Source organism: Halichoerus grypus, chromosome 4 (assembly GCF_964656455.1).
Source record: "Halichoerus grypus chromosome 4, mHalGry1.hap1.1, whole genome shotgun sequence".
Lineage (NCBI taxonomy): Eukaryota > Metazoa > Chordata > Mammalia > Carnivora > Phocidae > Halichoerus > Halichoerus grypus.
Genome location: NC_135715.1, coordinates 27,672,937 through 27,695,153, shown reverse-complemented (window position 1 = coordinate 27,695,153; position 22,217 = coordinate 27,672,937). Strand labels below are relative to the sequence as shown.

General features: G+C 38.5%; 1 long non-coding RNA gene across 1 annotated transcript in view; it reads right to left on the bottom strand.

Moving 5' to 3' along the window:
- The window catches only part of LOC144381468 (uncharacterized), a 54,732-nt gene extending 33,024 nt beyond the window's left edge, over positions 1–21,708 (bottom strand). Inside the window, exon 1 of the long non-coding RNA XR_013446710.1 lies at positions 21,603–21,708. This is a non-coding gene — a long non-coding RNA (uncharacterized LOC144381468). The remainder of the gene's footprint in view (positions 1–21,602) is intronic.
- Positions 21,709–22,217: the final 509 nt, after the last annotated feature.

Here is a 22,217-nt window from a genome sequence, read left to right as displayed (position 1 = left end):
GTTTTCTCTTCTTGTCTGTTTATTGATGATATGGTCAATAAATCCATCGAAGACCTCAACACCTGGCTGACAGTCATCTTCTCCACCCTGTGGCCTGACATCATTCTGGGTGACTCAATATGACAACCTCGCTGCATGGTTCCATGCCCACCTCACCTTCAAGGACCTTCCCTGACTCAGACACCACCCCATGGCCGCACCCTAAACCTTATCAGATCCGTATTGGTCCACCTCTCAAATAAAGCGTTCACACTCATTCTTAACCATGTGTTCCCAACCATCTCTCTCTCTCCCTCCTTCCCTTCCTCCCCTCTTCCCTCCCTCATGTTACTGTTCCCAACACACTAGTTCTCTAGCCTCTTTAGTATCTGTATTTTAGAGTCCTTTGTCCCTGTTCCCACTAGGTCTTTCCTGTCTCACTTAGCTCCCCACCCATGCCATCCCTTCATCCCTTTGTTTACCAGTATTCTAAAACCTTTTATTCTATTGTCTTCCCACCACACTGGGACAGAAAGAAGACCCACAAATCTTAATGAATGTAATTACGACCTTCTCTGCTTTGATATTCATTGATATTTTAAGAGAAAGATCCCACAGTATTGAAGATTGTTCCATGATAGATTTCTATCCTTGATCTCAGGGAAGCACTTAAAGCTCCCTGACAGCACTATCTTGTTTTTCCTGGTCAACATGCTCTCATTCCACAGGGTATTTCAGATAATACCTATGCTTCTCAAACTACAACCCTGCCCATTCCAGCTCCCTTTCACTATCAGCCTCTGATCTTGTCTTTTGGTTCATGGAGTAACGAGTAATTAGACAGTAATTCTTTCAATTTACTTACATACAACTCTACCCTTTTCTTCCTTCCCCTGTTAAAAAGAGATTTTCTTTTTCCTTAGGAGTGTAAATCTGGTTATTCCATCTCACTCTTTATATTTAATACCTCTCCCCTGGCCCACTTAAATATACATATATATTTTTAGTGGGGGTGGGGCGAACCCTTATTTCTAATTCCTGTCCCTGTCCACTGTTCTCTTCCTGGGTTTCTTTTTCCATTTAGAGCCTATCTTTTTGAAATATTTGTCTTTTCTGATATCTCCACAGTGCCACCTTCCAATCATGACACAACATAGCCCTTCATTCTTATTGCTCTACTCAAACAGATCTTTAAAAGACCAATAATGGTTTCCTTATAGCTAAGTTTAAAGAACATTTGGAAGCCTTTGTCTTACTGGATCTCTCACTGATAAAAACACCACTGATTGCTTCCTCCTTTTAAAAATACTTTCATTCATATTTTCTATGTCATAACACTCCCTGGTCCGTCCTCCCCTTCTTTACATGTTTATTCATGGTTACTTTGTCTCCTCTTCCTAGGCCCATAACCTTTTAAATTGGTGCCATTCAAAGTGTTGTCTTTGATGCTTTGTCTCTACAACTTGTAGTAAAGGAGAAATAGTAGCCCCTTCCTAGGGATGTCCACATTCTAATTGCCAGAACTGTGAATATGTTACCTTACATGGCAAAAGGGACTCTGGGAATGATGAAATTAAGGATCTTGACATGAAAGAGTATCCTGGGTTATCCAGGCGAGCTCAATGTAATCATAAGAGTCCTTATAAAGGAAAGAGGAGAGTTCTTGAAGGAGATGTGGTAATGGAAACAGAGGTTGGAGGCATGCAGGCAGCCTCTAGAAGTTGGAAAAGGTAAGGACATTGATTCTCCCCTAGAGCCTCCAGAAGGAATGACACCTTGACACTGTAAGACCTACTTCAAACTTCTGACCTCCAAAACTCTAATACATGTGTGTTGTTACAAGCCCTGAAGTTTCTGATAATTTGTTATGGCAGCAACTAGAAACTAAGACCACCCTCTCCCTGGACAGTCTCATCTGACGCTTCACTTCAGGTCTTTATCCTTTTACATATCAGAAGGCTCCTGAGGTACTTACTGTTTTGTTGCTGTAAAAAATTCACCACCTAAACAAATCATTCCTGGGTCATAATTCAGTTTAGGGATATTGCCCTTGTCGTAGGATTGGGTAGGTGAAAAAGTACTCAGCTATTCAGTAACTCAGGCTGACAGAGGTTCTGCCAACTTTAATATTGTTAAAAAGAAAAAGAGCATGGACCAGCACACCTGGGAGGGTTTTAAAGGTCTGGTCTATAAGTGGGGTAGTTTTCCTTTCAATTCCCTGGTCAGATTTCAGTCACATTGCAGCATCTAATTGCGAAGGATACAGAGAAATATAGCCTATTATGTGCCCATGATGAAAGAGAAAACATGGGGATTTCTCTTAACAGCTTTTTGAAATATCTCCCAAATCTATATTTTTAAGTCTGGTCTAGTTTCAGACGACTAGAGCTATGTAGCCAACTTCTTACTGGATAGCTTTGCTCAGAGATCTCTAAGAACTGTGAACTCAACGTTTCAAAAGTGTAACCCATCATTTTCTCAATGTTGTGTCCTCCAGTGTTTCTAAATCAGTGACCGGTAGCATTTTTACCCAAGCCAGAAACCCAGGGGCCATGTATGACTTCTCTTTTACTGCTTAATCAATCACCAGGTCAATAAATAGTGAATAAAAGAATTCTGTTTCAATTCTGTTCATCTTTCCAGCATTACTGCCATCACCCTAATCTATGCCATCACCATCAATCACCTAGACCACTGAAAATGCCTCATAATTTGCATCTATTCTTAATCCTCACAAATCCATTTTTCATACTGTAGTCCAAATGATCTTCTGTGAATGTCAGTTCCCAAATTTGTGCCATTCCTCAATTCAAACCCATTGTAAATTTCCCCCAGTATTCTCAAGACAAAGTTAAAACATAACATGGCTTCCAAGGTTCTCCTTGACCCATCTCCTACTCGTACCTCCTGCCTCTCCTCCAGCCCTGCCCACATAGCTCTGTGCTACTGTCACACCAAACGCTTCTAGGTTTCTCTCAGGCTCCACTCTGTCTCTTGCTTCTGGATCTTCATACATCTGTGGCTCTTGCCTGGCTCCTCTCCTTGGCCTTCAAACTTGACCAGTCAAGTCTTCCTTGTCTTTCAGACATCAGCTCAAAAATCATTTCCTGTGGGAAACTTTCCCAGACATCCCATAAGAACATAGAACTCATATTATACTCTATTGTATAAATATGTCTTTCCTGAGAAAATGCCAGGTATGTGTGGGCAGGAAAAGAGTCTGTCTTTTTCTCTTTATCCTCAGCACCTAGTATAGTGCCCAGTATGTAGTGATGCCCAATAAATATGTGTTTAAAGGATGAACAGATTTTGTTTGTATGTATGTAAAGCTCATGAAGCTAAGTAAAGACTAAGGCATTTATATTCTCATCACTGATGTCCAATTCCCACTTTGACTCCTAATTTCTGTACTGGTTAAAATGAACATTAACAGCTACTGTCATGGCATGATCCTCAATCACAAACAGCAACTATGTTTTATGTGATATATGATTATCACATTAACTCATAGTGCTTCAAAGGGACACAAAAATAGCAAAACTACTTCTAAGTATAGGCCAAGAATGCTTTACAAATAAACACAAAAACAGAGCAAAAGTTGTTTTCTAATTCAAGAAAATGTGTATTTTATATATAGACAACATATATATACACACTATATATATATACACACACATATAGACATATATTACATATACATCTATGTATATATATGTATACACACACATTTTATATACAATTTCCTTTTAATCCAGCTTCTTACATTTCTAGCAAGAGAAAAAATATGTAAATATAATGGTTATTAAACTAGATAAACTTAAGCCACTTTTTTTAATTCAGAAAAGGCTTAACATAGTTCTCACAGTGATTCAGTCTAGCACTTTCTTATATGACAAAAGAATTACTTGTGAAGTCATTATGGTCAATATGCTCTACATTTCTCTAGATTAAATGAGGATAATCTCTAATTATGAGAGATAAGGTGCATTTATCTAAATTTAAGCTTGAAACATTTGGTTAAGAAATAAATCATTTTGGTGTGGAAATTTTTAAAAGAATGCTTAAACAATAATAAAATATATTTTAATGCCGTAAACTATGGTACTATTATGTTAAGAATAAGACTTCAAATACACCAAAGTTTGAAAATTCAGAATGACTATTCCCAAAGAAATTATAATCCATCCCTCGAGTATACAATTCCATTTTTGAAAGAAATTCTTTTAACACAAGACAATGCAATCTTTTATTTGGCACATCAAGCAATTCAATAAAATATTATGGGAAAGGATGGATCTATGTAAGATTTAAGGGCTTTGATTTGCATTTAAATGGCATCATTTCTTAAAATGTCTATGCCTTTTTCAGTGGAGAGTTTAATAAAAGATGGAAAATATTACTGACAGTAAAAGTATGCGTACAATTGGTCTTTAGTGAAAAACGGACAGAATTTTTTATTAGAAGATAAATGGTAAACCTTTTCCTGATGAGACTGAGTCAGTCAGTGCCCCCAAACCAATTCTCGTCCAAGTAATTGATGAGTAGTTTGATGTTTTTGTCTGTAGTAACGTTCTCACAATTTTCTTTGAGTTTCGGGAAGCAAATTGTTTGGTAATAATAATCAGTTTTTAAAAAAATTGTTCTCATACTTTGTGACTCTGAACTGTTTAGGGTAGCCACAGAAAGATCTACTCACAAAAAGAGAGAGAGTTTAAGAAAGGAAACTTAAAAAGAGAAAAAACATGGCTCCCAAGAAATAAAAAAAGGAAGAATGAAAGATCTAGAAAACACACACAAACACACAAAAAGAAACAGTACACAAAAGTGAGGGAAAGGGCCACCTTGCTGCTTTTCATTTTTCTCCATGGCAACAGTTCCAGAGAGCACCAACTATGGGTCTGGAGTCTCAAATGCAGCTTTGCAAGATTCTCACATCTGTCGGACTCACTGTGGAGCATGGGGAATGACTATCTGCTCCACCAGTGCAGGTCTAATCCAACTTTGACCCTTGTCTGAACTGATTAGCTCTGTCCCATCATGGGGAGACACAACATTGATTATGCCTCATTGTAGTTGAACTTCAGCTGAAGAATTACCCTGGAAGTTGTGGTAAAAATAGTTATCAGTGATTTTTGAGTTTCCAACATGTGTCAGGAGTGTACTAGATCTTTGGAATTCAAATAATAATAACTGCTACATATATAGATAGCATCCATACGTGCTAAGAATTCTCCCAAACACTTAACATAACTCACTTAATCCTGGGGCACCTGGATGGCTCAGTCAGTTGAGCATCTGCCTTCGGCTCAGATCAGGATCTCAGCGTCTGGGATCAAGCCCTGCATCAGGCTCCCTGCTCAGCAGGGAGTCCTCTTCTCCCTCTTTCTCTGCCCCTCCCCCCACACTTGTGCACACACTCTCTCTCTCTTGCTCACTCTCTCTCAAATAAATAAATAAAATCTTTAAAAAAAACCTCATTTAATCCTGGCAACAACATAACAAAACAACAGTATTCCCATTTTACAATTAAGAAACTGAAGCTAGAATGGTTTCATGACTTGCCCAAAGTCATATAAATAGTTAAATGCACAGCCATTGACAAGTGAAATCAATACAGGAGACATGAACCCAACAATTGCCTTTTGATGAGACATATAATAGCAATATGTACAGGGTGTGACAGAGAGACAACAGTGGTGCCCCCAACACAGACTGAGGGTGTCAGAGAAGTCTTCTCAGGAAGATGGTGCTTGAACTAAGTCCTAACGAATGGATAGGATTCAGACAAGAACAAAGAGAATGCTTTCAAGGTAGTAGAGGAACATGAAGAAGATCCCAGAAACCAGAAAGAACACAGGTGTTTGAGTAAAAGCACAAAAATCAATAGAATAGGAGTCTAGGGCAGGACATGGAAATAGAGATGAAAGATGGAGGTGGAGAGCTGGCTAAGTTTCAAGTCCTGAAAAGCCTGGTTTGCCATGCAGGCCATGGGGAGCCATTAAATGAGTTTAATCTGAGAAAAGTGTATTTGGTTCTTAATATCAGAATAAACAGTCTAAAGAGTATTGCTTATTGGATAAAAGCACAGGTTTTTTGTTTTTTTGTTCAGATATTATTTTGAATACTGGTTCATTTTGAATACTCATACCATCTATGGGTAAATCACTCCACTAGACCTCCACTGCCTTGTTTGTAAAATAGGATGAGGGGATCATGCTTAGAAATGGCCAAATAAATGGCGGTACTCATAATGTGCATGCCAAATTGGAGGAGAAGATAGGAAAAAAGGATATTAGTTAAGAGTGCATTTTAGTAATGTACTAGTGAGATGATGATGGTTCTTAATGGGGTGGAGATGAGGACTCCCTGCAAAAAGAATTATCCAGCCCAATATATCAACATGTTGTGCCAATGTTGATAAACCCTGTTCTAAGCTAAGGTGTGGGGGTGAAGATGGAATGAAGGGGACAGACTGAAGCAATGTTAATGAAGCTAAATCAAAAGATCTTGGTGACTGACTTGAAGAGAAAGTCACAGGGCTGTGGTCTGAGTTGTTTATCCTGGCACTAATTAGAGTACCCTGCACACATGATATTCCAAAATATTTGTTGAGTGAAAAAAGGAATATATGAATGAATGAATGAATAAAGAAATAGGATTCGAGACTCCCAGTTTGTTGTCTTGGGCCATTTAGGTAATAGTGGTGACAGCCTCTGCAGGGCAGGGCAGGGCAGAGGAAGAGGAGATGGTCTTGGGAGAAAGATGGAGAGGTCAGTAATGGAATTGAGGTGCCTAAGGTGAAAATTACAGTGTAGGTAGACCCAACTGTTTAGTTGTTCAATGTCTCGATGGTTGATTATACCAAATGGAATACCTTTAAAAAAAATGGAAACCCTCCTTGAATCTGAAAATCATATTGGAGATTTATAAATTATAACCAAGGATGAATTCAAGTTTTTATGATAGCTAGAGAAATCTACATTTTTACATTAATTTTTCTGAGGAAACCATATTTTAAAACTTCCAATGATGTGGTTTTAGGATGCTAACTATTTCCTCCCATGTCTTTCTTGCCCAACCTCACTACTTTGGCTCTGAAGCGAAGTAAAAAAAAAAAAATCTACTTGAGCCATTTAAGCACCAGAGGCAGTGGGATTACTTCTACCCTCAGATGTGGTTACTTGTCCTTCTCCACACTTATCCCTTTTCCAAAGCCAGTCTGTCCCCAAAGGCCCATCTGCCATTGATCTATTATCCAATGGCCCCTAGAACTACAGTGGAGACATTTGTCCCCAGGGTTCCTTTTGCCTACACTCAGTGCCACTCAATGGCCTTGTTGAGTGGTTTCTACACCACTGGCAAAGAGGAGTGGCTCAGATACAAGGACATTGAGGTCACTGCCACTGCTGTTTGTACCCTTGTCACTCCACTCTGGGCATATCATTTCTCTATACACGTGTCTTCACCATGAAGAGAATACCACTCTTTCTAAGCCTTTTCTTACTCCAAAAGCCACTCTGTCCTTACCATTTACAAACCATTACCTAAAACCATTTAGGGCAGATTCCCTAGGGCCTGGGGCAGAGTGTATTTGCCAAGTGCTACACCACCATGCCCAGGAGAGAACTCAGGAAACCTAACTCTTCTTATCTCGGGGATGAGATCCTTCCTTGCCAGCCAGGTCAACAGACCTTACTTCAACCTTCTGTTCAAGGATATTCGTTTTAGTGACCTTCGTGTTCTCAGAGATCACAGCAACTATCAGTTCTGTGAACTCTCCTTATATTTTCCAGAAACTCCTTGAGTCTTAATGCAAATAGCACATGTGAGGGCCTGACCTGATATCTCAGTCTGATCAAGGTGGACACCCAGAGTATGTCCCATGCCTGTCCTTTCCTACATACATTTTTATGAATTATATTTTATTTTCGTATTGGTACTGAAGAGAATTTGACTCTTGGTCTATCTGCTTTTACTGACTCTTAAGCTTAACAGAATTAGCTATTCAAAACATAGCCATAAAGACATTGTGTATTCTGTGCTCTGTAGCTCTTGTTACGCACCTTTAGGATACTGCGTGCTGCCTAAACAGGATCTTAGCCAGTGCCTTTGAAAGGGAGTTGTGATTGGATTGAGTCCTTTCATCATGGCCTAAAATTATTTTTGGTCAGACTTTTAAATCCTAAGTCCACCCTGTGATTTCTGTGGTCAGGGGGTTTGGCAATCATGCTTTCCAAAAATATTGAGACATCAGGAAGAAGGCCCTGAAACGAGTGCAGAGGTCAGCACCTTCATTTATAAGAACTCACACTGCCGTCATGGAAAACATGCTAATGCCAGAAAGAGGGAGGAGAGATTAAAGGAGTTCTAGAAGCAACAAGTCAGAGCTGGATTTCCTGGTGGTGGTGCATGCATGCACACATAGAAGGATGTCAGAAACAGTTTTAAAGTTTTTTTTTTTTAATCTAGCAAAGGAACATTTTATCCATTTGTCAGACCTGTGAGCTCTGCTGCCTCAATTGCATTAGCTTTTTGTTCATTTTTAAGTGACTGAAATGATGAAAACAAGTTCCTTGTGAAGTCTCGCCAAAAATCATCAGGGGAAACGATATCTGTTCATGTATTGGATCAGAGTTCACATTGTGACAGGGTATTTTCATGTCAAAACGAGTATCTCCATGGTTATGAAGTCCTCTTCTTGTCAGCTATTAAATTGCTACCAAGGGCTATAGGTAGGGGTTTTGTTTTTGTTTTTGTTTTTTCTCATTTTAAAATTTCTTCCATTGAAAGAAAGTAAAGAAAACAACAGAAGACATTGATTTATACAGAAATCCTAATGTGCTACTGAGAAAATGATGTATTGTGTGGTCACATGATCGAAATTTCTCCCATGAAGGATTAATCTGGTTCTGGGAATAGTTCTGAGAGGTTTTATATCCATTTTTGTGAAGCTTGAAGAGGCTTCAGTGTAACACCGCACCCCAAGAGGTCTGTAAAGTTGTTAAAATATTAAGAAAGACATAATTGTTAAAAGACTAGTTCTTAAATAAAATCCCTTGTGGAATATGAAAAATCTCCTAAAGCTATAAGGCGACAGTGTTACATTGAGGACTGATGTAACTCAGTTCATTTAGAAAATACCATAAACGGCTTTATTATGGGAATTTGGTAAAGAAATCTTTCATTAATAGGAAATATTTGGCTCTACCTTGCAAATAAAGTGATGTTTACATAATTTGTTAAGATCTTTCAGAGATTCAATATCCTCTGCTCAACCTTAACATGAGTACTATATTAAATATATGATGTTGAAAAAAAAAAAAAACTTGTAAAATTCAGTTTTGGGTAATGTGATTTCTCATTTTGAGTTGTACCCTTTTGTTCTTCACTGAATTCATTTGATGTAAGTAGGGGAAATGGTTCAAATCCCTACTGGAGGCTGATGTGATACAGATAATCTTAGCTAGTGGACCTTGTTGGAAGGAGATGTTCAGATTCTGAATCCCCAAAATCATCAAGGGGAATCTGTGTTAGATTTCCAGTGGTAGATGGAGAAGGAACATTTCAGTCAAACACACAGTTGACTAGTGTGGGCTTTGACTACAAATCCAGTGAAATCCTGAGCCTGCTGATCTGGCCCGGACCACATGGGAGCCTTTGCAGTTCTGTTGTTCCTTGGTTTATGCCTAGAATTTGAACTAGTCCAAGTAGTCTGTTTTATCTCCTTTCCCTGAGGACAGCCCTGGCATTTATCAGTTAAAAACTCCACCGGTGTTCTTGGCTCAGCTTAGAATCTTTTTTCCTGGGAAGTATGTTCCCTTGGAGTAAAACAGAGGTGATGGTGAGCCAGGTATGACCCAGAAACACTCAGCAATCTCTAGAGGTTAGAGTGTTATAGCCAAGAGCCTTTAAATCTAAGGCTAGGCAATTCAATTTAGTTTTGAGTATCAGTGAATACTGGGGTTAGCCTTTGGTGCACCAGGCTTGGGTAGGAAATTAAATAAACATACGTGGGCTTGGCTAAGATTTCCCTCCACTCCTGCGGCCCCTTGGACTCTGCTGGCTTCCTTTTGAATCTATAGGGGAGCCAAGGTTTTATCCTGTAAGCCAAGAGAGTGGCATGATAAAATATGCATTTTGAAACGAGAAGCTAGAAGTTATTCAAGTGGCAGATCAGGAGGAAAGAAGGCTGGAACCAGGGCAGTCAAGGTCATTAAAATGTTCCAGGTGAGAGACCAAGAAGATGGGAATAGGGGAAGAGAGCTGGTTAAAGGAACAGTAATGGAAAATGACTCTCAAGATGTAGTGGAAGGTCCCCAAACAGGTAGAGATGAGCTTTTGTTTTCTGTGGTTATCAAATGGCATGGAAGAAAAGTATGTAAGGTAGGAATGCATGCAGGAAACCAAATATCCAGTGTGGAAACAATTTCAAAGATGGCAGTAAGAGGTAGAATAACCCAAACTGTAACGGGTTTGCTAATGCCTCCGTATGCTCTCCTTGAAACCCCAACTGGGGCAGATATTAATGTCACATTACATAACACTAACTCTTTACTTTGTACACATGTGATAAAGTTCCTCCTGTAACAAACTATCCCTAAATTATGCATCAGGGTGCTCTGCTTCCACCTGCGGCAGTCACTCTTCCTTAGTGGTTTCTACCATCTGAGATGCTGGTTCCCTAGCACATAAAAGCAGGTGATCGTTATCGTCAGTCCCCTGGCTTCATTATTATTTCACAGGATGAACTGCAGAAGATAAAGTATAAATATCCCTTTCTTACTGTTCATTACCAGTCCCATTTTCTCATATTCAATTTCATTCTTCCTTCCAAGAAACCTAAATAGGAGTAGATATTGATTTGGGAAATGTGTTTCTTAATGGTTAAGAAATAGCAAACTATACTCTGAAATGTAATTTTAAATGTATATTTTATGTCCTTTGGATAAAACAAAGATCTCTACTTTGTCCTGTCTTTAGTGCTCCTGCCATGTATCAGAAGACAGATCTTTTGTGTTCAGCAGGAAAAAATATTTTTACCATTTTTTCAGTGTATAGAATGAATAAAACATCGAAAATTTCTTGTTTTGCCAGCTCTTTTACAGTTTAGCAGAATCGAGAGGAGAAAATTCACCTGCAATTTTGATACACAACCTGACAGGACACAGACTACAACTCACAAAAAAATTCTGATTGAAAGATTTATCTCCTGGATGAAATCCATGCAGATAAAGTGGCTGGATAAAGCAGGATGGAATAGCACACAATTGAAACTAGTTCTTACATTTTTCATGTAATGGTATTCTTTTGTTCTTTGTATTAAATATTCTAAATAGTCTCTCTATATTAATTGATGGAATTAAAGCAAGCTAGATATTATGTGCACCCGCATCATTTCTGATTGGCCCAATTTGAAAGCTTACTGGGGCGTGAAAAAAAAAATCATCACACACACAATGCTTTCTTTCTGGGCAGTCTAAGGAACACAAGACTGGAAACAGAAATGGGAATGTATTCTGAAAATCGCAGCCTTGAATCAGCAAGCTATCGGTTTCAGAATAAAAGCACATTAAGACTCAGTGTGAGGATATTATCCCCTGTTTAACCTGTGAAAAGTACATCCAATCCAAAACTTCACACCGTAGTTCTCTTTAGTCACTGACAACACTGCTGATGGTGTGGTTTTCCTTGTAGGCAAATGTGAAAGAAAACCTAGATTTTTGTCTGCAGTCTTTGCTGGCTAATAGGGTCAGCTTCATGGGGCAGTCTCTCAGAGCCCAGCACCCAGAAGAGCCCTGCATTGGTTTAAAGCTCTGCTGTTGGGCGCCTGGGTGGCTCAGTCAGGTAAGCGCCTGCCTTTGGATCGGGCCCTGATCCCAGGGTCCTGGGATCGAGTCCCACATCCTGCTCTCTGCTCAGTGGGGAGCCTGCTTCTCCCTCTACCCCTCCCATCTGCTCGTGATCTCTCTCCCATGCTCTCTCTAATAAGTAAATTTTAAATAAATAAATAAAGCTCTGCTGTTGCCGAGCATGGAAAATGTTAATAAATTTTGAACAAGGAACCCTGCATTTTCACTTTGCATGGGGCACCACAAGTTTTGGAGCCAGTCCTGCTCGCTGGACCCAACATTTTGGAGCTCAGTCTTTTTGCTCTACAATGGCAGGACATGAAGACTTTGGAGGATTTGTGTGTGTGTGTGCGTGTGTGTGCGCTGATTGTTTGCTTGTTTTTCTTTTTAAAATCAGGCAGTCTCACTTTTGGAGCTAATTTATTTATACTTATGGACTTGAATCACTACTGCCTCTGGATGGCAGGGTATGATTCTTATTCTATTCTTATTCCCTTCCCTCCCCCCATCCACACACACAGTTTAATAACATGATCTATTAGTTACAGGTCATGATATGAGATAGAGCTCTAAGTCAAACTTCTATCATAAATGCAGAATATATTCCTCCGTCCTTTGTTCTCTGAGGTGGAATCTCTGTGCCAGTTTCACACACTCTCTTGCTTTTTCCCTGATGGTCTTTCAGTGTTTACTTGGTTCCCCTTTTATGCTGCTGTCAAAACTGCACTTCGGAAAAGCTTAACCAAAAAGAATGAAGCCAGATGTTCACAGACATTTTGATTAACTTTATTTTAAACCACTTTTGAATTTTAAAATGCTTTCTGTAGAACATACTTAATTCTTTGCCTACTCGTGCATCATGGCAATCAGTATTAACTGAATTATAACCAAGTAATTATCTCTTGCATCTCTATTGAGGGAATCCATGTTGTTGATATGGTTAATGGTTTTTTTTGTTTGTTTTGTTTTCTTTTGTTTTAGACAAGATTTTTTGCTAATTAGGTATGGTTAATTTACCCTTATGTTGGCTTTTTAAATTTTTAAATGTTATGATTTTTTGAAGTTGGATATTCTAGCTTCTTCTAAAACATGGGAGGGACTAGCATCAGTGGTTCAGCTGTTCTGAAATTAATGAGGTCCAACTTGCCATTTTCTTATGGGTAGCTTTTTTGTGTCCTGTTTAAAAAATCTCTGCCTGTTCTAAGCTCATGAATATATTCTCTTATATTATTATCCAGAAAATGTATTGTTTTACTTTTCAGATTGATATCTGTTCCATCTGGAATTCATTTTTGTATGTAAGATAGTGAGGTGGGATTTAAGGTTTACTTTTATTCTTTTTCCAATTCACACGGTATCACTTATTGGTGAAAGAAAGTCAAAGGAAACTATCATTTCCACTGCTCTTGAGAACACCTTTCTCATCAATGAAGTATTTGTATATATGTGGGTTTGTTTCTCAAATATTTCTGGAATGTTTTCAATAAATGTATCATCTATCCTTTAATCAATAATAAAATTTTTTCTAAAGATTTTATTTATTTATTTGACAGAGAGAGGCACAGTGAGAGAGGGAACACAAGCAGGGGGAGTGGGAGAGGGAGAAGCAGGCTTCCTGCCGAGCGGGGAGCCCGATGCGGGGCTCGATCCCAGGACCCTGGGATCATGACCTGAGCCAAATGCAGACGCTTAACGACTGAGCCACCCGGGTGCCCCTAATCAATAATAAATTTAATTACAATAGCTGTAAATAAATTTGAATATCTGGTGTTGTAGGTCTTCAAACTTTGCTTTTCTTCTTCAAGGTCATCATGGCTATTCTTGGTCTTCAACATGTCCGCATTGATGTAAATCAACTTCTCAAACTCCACAAAAATACCTGTTGAGATTTTGACTAGGAGTGCATGGAATTTACAGATCAAACTGAGAAATGACTTGTCTTACATTATTGTCTAATTCATGGACATAATATATGCAACGTTGATTTAGATCTTTTAAAATTTCTTTCAATAATGTTTTTTAGTTTTCCCTCCTACACACTATTGTTAGATGCAGTCCTGTATATTTAATTTTTTGATATTATTGTAAATAACATTGTATTGTTTTTTATTTTATTTTTGAAATTATTGGTCTTTTATGAGTATAATTTATTTCTGTATATTGATTTTGTATGTACTGACTGATAAATTCAATTATTGATTCTAATGGTTTATCTTTTGGATTTTCTATGTATATTCTCATGTCTCCTTGTCAATGCATATATATTTTATTTCTTTTTCTTGCCTTACTGCATTGGCAGGATTTCCAAGAAACTCTTAAACGGAAATGGCAATAGGGCTATCCTTATCTCAGAAAGAAATTTTTCAGCATTGCATTAAGTATGATATTTGTCATAAGTTTTCTTTGAAGATACTCTTTATTATATAAAGAAATTTCCTCCTACTTGTATATTGCTAAGAGGCATTTGTTATGTTGTTTTGTCTCAATCATGAATGGTTGTAAATGTTTTCATTTATTTTTTTTACACTTATTAAAAGGGCTACATGCTTATTTTCTTATATCTGTTAGTATAGTGGATGACAGTGATTGAGTTTTGAGTGATAAATCAACTTGGCTCTCTTGGTTTGATCCCAATTTTGTGGGGATATATTATGTTTTCCCATATTGTTGGGTTTAATTTGATACTATTTAGTGTGTTTGTGCCTCTGTTCACAAAGATCTATAATTTTCCTTTTTTTTTTTATGTCTTTGTCAGGTATTCCTGTCAAGATTACAGTGACCTCATAACATGAGTTGGGAAATACATCCCCTCTATCTAGACTATAAAAAAAGCTTGTGCAGGATTGAAATTATTTCTTCCTAAAGTATTTAGAATGGTTCTCTTTTGAAGCATCTGTGCCCAGAATTTTCTTTGTGGGAAGGTTTTTAATATTTTTTAGAGATTTATTTATTTATTTGAGAGAGAGAGAGAGAGAGAGAGTGGTGGGGAGGAGCAGAGAGAGAGGGAGAAAGAATCTTAAGCAGACTCCGCTGAGCATGGAGCCTGATGTGGGGCTCAATTCCAGGATCCTAAGGTCATGACCTGAACTGAAACCAAGAGTCAGATGCTTAACTGACTGTGCCACCCAGGCGCCCCAGGGAAGATTTTTAATTTTGAAATCAATCTCTTTCATAGATAATAGCATCATTCAGATTTTTTTATTTCTTTATTTGTATCAATTTTGATAAGTTCTCTTTTTTCAATGAGTTTAACTTATGAAATTAGTATAAAGTTCATGATCTCCTTTTACTATATTTTAATGTATGTGATTTTTAGCTTTTTTCTCCTTCTTCTAGTGAATGTATTTAAGGCTTTAAAATTTCCCTTTTAAGCACTACTCTTCCTACATTGTATACATGCCATTCATTTCCAAATATTTTCCGATTTCCTCAATTAAAACTTTGATTTCTATCTTTACAGTGCAGTGAGAGCACTATAAACACTATGCCACTGTTTTCTGTTTTGTTTCTATGCTCTGTGCCAAAACCAGCTTATTCCCTGAGGGCTTGTGGGGCTCACCTCAAAGTATTTCCCTTCTCTATGCAATCAAGGCTCAATCTTCAAGGATTCAGGATCTAGAATCTTCAAGTCCTGGCTGCATTGGTTTCCTTTCATAACATTTAGTGTTTTTCTTCTTTTTTTTTAAAAAAAATACAGATTTTGTAGTTGTCCTTTGTGAAGGATGAGCCTGATAGATATTTTCTCATAGCCAAAAGCAGTTTACCTCCCCCACAGTTAAGATTTTACTAGGAAAATGCATTTCACTTCTGCTTATATCACGTGTTTGTTCAGCTTATTATTATCTAGAGAATGGCAATCTAGAAATATTGAGATTATTTTTGAATCATAAAAATCATATTTCCCTTTTCTTTGTGTGTCTTAATACAATAGGTTTTATGTGTGTGTGTGTGGTGTTTCAATATCTGATTTTATCTCTTACACAATTGTAGTTTTTGTTTTTGTTTTTGTTTTTAAGATTTTTTATTTATTTATTTGACAGAGAGAGACACAGCGAGAGAGGGAACACAAGCAGGGGGAGTGGGAGAGGGAGAAGCAGGCTTCCCACCAAGCAGGGAGCCCCTGCGGGGCTCGATCCCAGGACCCTGAGATCATGACCTGAGCCGAAGGCAGACACTTAACGACTGAGCCACCCAGGCGCCCCACAATTGTAGTTTTTGTTTGTTTGTTTGTTTTTTGAAGGATTGCCATAGCAAAACTGGCTTTTTTGGTGGGGGGAGGTGGAAGGTGGAAGAAGAAACACTAGTTATTTTTGAGTTTCATCAAACCTGTGTATTCCTTCTTGTGTGTAACAGTATGGGAATTGCTGTGTCAGGGATGATGGCTGAAACTCCTACTGGTGAAGCTAAAACTTCCATGGGATGTTCTCTGATTCATAGATACAGGTCAGCACTTTCAAATAGTTCTCATTTGTTACATTGCAAATCTTTTCTTGCTGCTGAAAACATTGAGTATTATTGGTGGCTCAGTAGCATCACCTTTCTCTAGAAAGATCAATCCCTAAAAATTTTCAGTACTTTAATGTCACTTTTGGGAATGTCTCAATCACAAAACAGGTGATTTATTCATCATGCACAAATGAGTGAATTATGATGTGGTCACTCAGATCTATGTCCCATTTGTGATTATTTCTTTAATTCATTAACCAAAACATAAGACTTTTCATGCCAATGTTTTATGCGTCCCCTGAGAAGCAGCATGCTTGCCTTTTCACTTTCTATTCAGACTCCTGTGAATTCTGTCTCTTAAATTATTTATATCAGATGACTCTTTTCTTATTAAGCTTTGCAGCCTGGCCCCGCTCTGGAGGCTCTGGAGGCTCTGGACTCAGGGCACTGATTCTGAGTGCCTTCTCCTAACCCATGATTTTATCCAGGTGAGCTCAGGTTATGTTGAGCATCAAGGGCAGCCTTGAAAAAGAAAAGACACACAAAAATAATATCTTGCAGTTTGAAGGGTGGAAGGAGGGAGAGAGAATTAGGCTATCCCACCAGCTTGTCCTGGGGCTGGGAGAGGAATTATGTCCTGGCTGTATATATATATATATAGAGAGAGAGAGAGAGCACAGAGTAATAAGACTAGTTCAGCAGGTCACTCAGGAAAATCATATTCTACTAGCCACAGCAAACAACTTTAGGTCTTTCTTAAGTAGTCACATCAGAGCCACTTTCTTTTTCTTCATTCTGGAAGACTGACTCCCTGGACTAGCAGTGTGTCCCTTCCCATCATCTTTCATCCAGTTGGAACTGTGAGTGGAAGACCACTGTGGGAGCAGTGCACACAAAGTGTGATTAAGTATAGCTGGACAGAGAAGGCTTCTGAGCTGGAGATAGGCATGGCCTAGAGAAAAGCCTCCACTACATAGCTTCAATGATTGTACCATTTCATTCTCTAGGATAATTGCTACCCTGTATTTGAAACAGATCCAACAGCGTGTATATTAATTGCTCCAAAAAGCCCTTGCATTCTTGCCATTATTTAAGTCAAAAGCAGCCTGGTGATAGTGACCCAGGGCAACTGATCTATTGTCAGGGTGGAGGGAGGGGAGAAAACATTATTAGAAAAACCTGGGTAGTGACTTAGTCTGCTCAGGTTGCTGTAACAAATTCCACAGAGTGGATGGCTTACATAGCAGACATTTATTTCTCACAGTTCTGGAGGCTGGTAAATCCAAAATCAAGGCACCGGCAGATTTGGTGTCTGGTGAGAACCCACTTCCTGGCTCCTAGATGGCTGTCTTCTCTCTGTGTGCCCCACGTGGCAGAAGGGGTGAGAGAGCTCTCTGGGTTCTCGTCCATCAGGGCACTAATTCCATTCATGAGAGCTTCATTCTCACCTCCCAAAAGCCCCACTTCCTAATAGCATCACCTTGGGGGGTAGGATTTCAGCATGTGAATTTTACACAAACCGTCTACAGCAGGTAGGCTGGGAGTTGCCTTGTTGGACTGTTTTTGGAAGAGAAATGATGCCTCGGGAAGGCTGTCGTCAATTACGATTGGGTGAAGATTATATCAGAGAAGCACCTGATAAGGATATAGTTAGAGCGAGAAACGAAAGGAGGGGCTGCTGCATTTTACTACCTCTCAATCGGTTTCCAGCCTTTCTAAGTTGGAATACTTGCTAATGAAGCAATACCAAAATAGTTTGGATTTATATGGAGGAACATCAACATATTTAGAAAATGCAGGATGTCTCTCATATGGTTGGTGTCTGTTCAGCATCCGTTTACCTTCTATAGTTCCCTAAAACAAACTAGCTAATGAAGACTCTAGCTCCAATCCCTTTTTCCCTTGCCCAGACAAATAGTGACAAGCATCTTCATTTATAAAATAGAGGGGTTGAATTCAATGATTCCCAAGGTCCTGCCAGCTTTGATAATTGAACTTCTGCTTTTGTGAAACCTGAGGTTTTGTGACTTCTCACACAGTTTAAATATTGAGTAACATTATAGAGTGTTCGCTAGTCTTCCAGGTGATTTAAGGACCCTTCTGTTCATTCCAGCTACGATAGAAACTGCCAGGTGCTTAACACCAAACTTCATTTTCTTTGAATGGATTGCCGACGCCTTGATGCCAGAGATCGCAATTGCCTTTTGGGATATCAGGTGATAACTGATATCACAGCAGTGCAGCCAATTTGAGAGAAAGATGACACTTGTTACTTGGTTCAAGAGGGCAGTTCAGGTACAGGCAGGGTGGACTTGGGTGTTTTAAAGTGAAGCTTACTGAATAAGAGCAACTCACAAAGCCTGGTGCCCAACTGTTTCTTTGGGCAGGTCACCAATGTCACTCAGAGCTCAGCTTAGCAGTTATAGATGCTAATTACTTTGAAGTTTATCAGTCTACCTAAAAGCAAAAGCAATCATCTGATGAGTCTGATTATCACTCATATCAAATATCATTAATGTTTCTTTGCCCATCAGAATAAATATGTAGCTCAATAGAGGACAAAGGGACTTACATTAGGAGTCAAAAAACCCAGGTCCTAGGATTTCATAATGTATTCGTTAGACATTCTTAGGAGAAATCATTGATCTTCCCCGAGCCTTTTTCCACATCTAAATTTAGGAATAATCCCTACACAACACCATTTTATAAGATTGCTAAACGACCCAGAGAGAATATTAATTCACCTCTAGTTTTATAAGTGAAAAAACGGAGACTCGGAGAATTTTATTCACTTAATGTCTCCAAGTTTGTGAAACTGGAAATTCAGTGTGCTTTCTATTAGGTCTTATTAGCTCTCTTTTGAAACCAAATGACATAATGTGTATGAAAGCTATAATAGAAAAACTGTAATATGGATTTACTATATTGCATAGTATATTGGCACAGAAGGGCAGTCATGACATCTCTCTTTTCCGAATGAGAAAACTAAGGCACAGGAGGGTTGAAAGATTATTTGAAATCAGCTCTCAAGGGCTAGAAGCCAGGATTTCTTATATACCAATTTCAGTAGTATCTCCATGAGAATATACTAGATGGGAATATTATTTTCAATAGGGGCTAAATGTACTTGTCACTAAGTGGCAGTATAGAATAATGGAATAGGCATAAGCTCTGGAGGCTGGCAAAACGGTTCCAAACCAGAACTCATCCCTTACTAGCTACATCACTTTGGATAAATATGAAACCTTCCTGAGTATGAGATTCCTCAGGTAAAAAATGGAGATCTATCTAATCAGTAATAATATTTTCGAATACTTATGGAACATATATCATGTCATAATTGCTCTGTAATAGTTTTACTATTATTATTTCAATAGTTTTGAATTTATTAGCTCTGTGTATCCCCAGAACAGGATTACTGTCAAAACTTTGAGAAGATTAAATATGCCAAGCACTTGTTTCCTTCTTTCCTCTCAAACACTTCAGAGAGGATTGCTGGTGACAAACCATATGCTATAACTAATGAATCCCCTTCTCTTCCCTAATTGTGACCCAAATTAGGAAATATGGGATGGGAAGGGAAAAGTAATGGGATTTATTGTTTGATATGTATCACAATTTGGAGATGAATTGTTGATTTTTAGTGTTTTTCCAAGCATTAATGACAATACTCTGACCTAACATTATAATCATTTCTAACCAACCTGAAAGAAATAACAATTTCATTGGTTTTTCAACTGATGTTGTTGGTGTTTGTCCACAACTGAGCAAAAATATTTTCCCTCCAAGAACTCTTTTCTGATTAAAGTATGGGCAAACTGCATCCATTACATAGCACATATCGTTTGATTCTTGTAATTTTATCTGGTAAAAAAAAACAAAACAAAACATAATGAGAAGGAACTAATTTCACAGGAGATTTTTCTAAGGAAATCATACCCTATAATCAAAATCAAAATTGACTTTCCAATTAGAAAAGGAATTCAGGTCAGGAATGTGAACTAGCAATTTCCAGATATAACCACATATATTGTTTAGAACAAATATTAAAAAACAAACTCTTTTTGCTGCCCTATTTACCAGAAGATCTTTTCAGCAGTCTCTGTAAAATCTTACCTTGTTGCCAAAGAGTGATTTGAGGTTCAAAAGCAACTGGAGAATAGAGCTATTATTTGTGTGACTTTTCATTAATTCTGAGCCTTATGGTGACTGAACATCTTTCTTTCCAGAAGCTCAGAGACATTGTTTACTGAGCTGCTATGCTAATTTGTACTTTGGAACAAAGCTTGAGCTAGTACCTCCTTCAGAGATGGTGCAAATGAATTGGGTAGAAGCAATAGTACCCAGATCTCGTAGTTTTGGAAATTGTCAGAACCTCAACGACAAAGTATTTCACAGTTACTCTTAAATCTTTATCTTTAGATATGTTCTCTCTTCTGAATTCTAAATATATTAACCATGCATGATATATTCACCTAGAAGTCTCAGAGTCCCCTCAAATGCAACTCATCCCATACGTACTCATAATATTCTCCTCAAAATCTGCGACTCCTTTGGTATTCTACATCTTGATTAATGATTTACTATCTACCTAGATGTCCACGCCAGAAATTTGGCCATCATTCTTGATTCTTCCTTTTGTTTCAGCATTTATGTCCAGTGCATCTCTCCTGACCATCAGTTCTACTGTCAAATATGTCTTTGATGGACTCTGAAAAACAAACTGAGGGTTCTAGAGGGGAGGGGGGGGTGGGAGGATGGGTTAGCCTGGTGATGGGTATTAAAGAGGGCACGTTCTGCATGGAGCACTGGGTATTATGCACAAACAATGAATCATGGAACACTACATCAAAAACTAATGATGTAATGTATGGTGATTAACATAACAATAAAAAATTTAAAAAAAATGTCTTTGAATCTGCTCCTTCCTCCTCCCACCATTATCCTCATTTTCTCTCTCCTGGATTATTGTCATAGCTTCCTAATGGGTCTGCCCGTCGCCAGGGTAACCACTTTCCATTCCATTCCACCCACGGAACTGCTGCCACAGTGTGCTTTCCGAAGAACAAATCCGATCTTGTTGCTCACAAAATTCAAATCCTCCAGTGGATCCCAGTGACTTACAGCATGAAACTTTAAACCCCTGAGCATGGATGGCAAAGACTGTTTTTCACCTGGCTCCTAGGTCTTCCATCTGCAACCCAAGACCATCCTCCCTGAACGTCTCATGCTTTGGTTTCACGTAATCCTCTCTAGAGTTTCTGTGGCTTTGCACATGCAGTTCCCATGCCTGCCTTCCCCTCTTCCACCCCCTCCACACCCACTCACAGTTCAGGTGGCACCAATTTGGGGCAGCTCTTCCTTTGCTCCTCTGTGCGTATTCTGAGTAACGATCTCAGGCACACCGTTATAGTAAGTTTTACTTCATTTTATTTTAATTCATTGCTTATGTATTACTTTCCCCCTTCTTTCTGTGTATTCATTTGAGCATTCTTTGTATTCCCAGCATCTATCAGAGCACTTGGCAGTAGAGTGGGAACTCAGTACATGTTTGCTGAATATGAATGAATACTGAGGCAGCTGGTTCCCGTCAAAGCGCAGCCACCCCGGGCATACAACTTAATGTCCTTTGAGACTTTGTCCTCATTTGCAGAACCAGGGATGACAAAACCTATCTTCCTGTTCTGCTGTGAGAATTAAATAAGATGGACATTCTCTGTAAACAGTAAATTAATATACGCCTATAAATATATACAAGATCATATAATTATTATGACCTATTACACACTGAACAATACATTTTTAAAAACTGATTTATTGATACACATGACAAATGAGAACACATCACAAAACAGCCAAGGCTTTCCTTTCATTCCCATCTCCTTTGCTTTCCTTCTTCTCACTATTGATGTACATACCCTTGATGTTATAACCACCGCATCT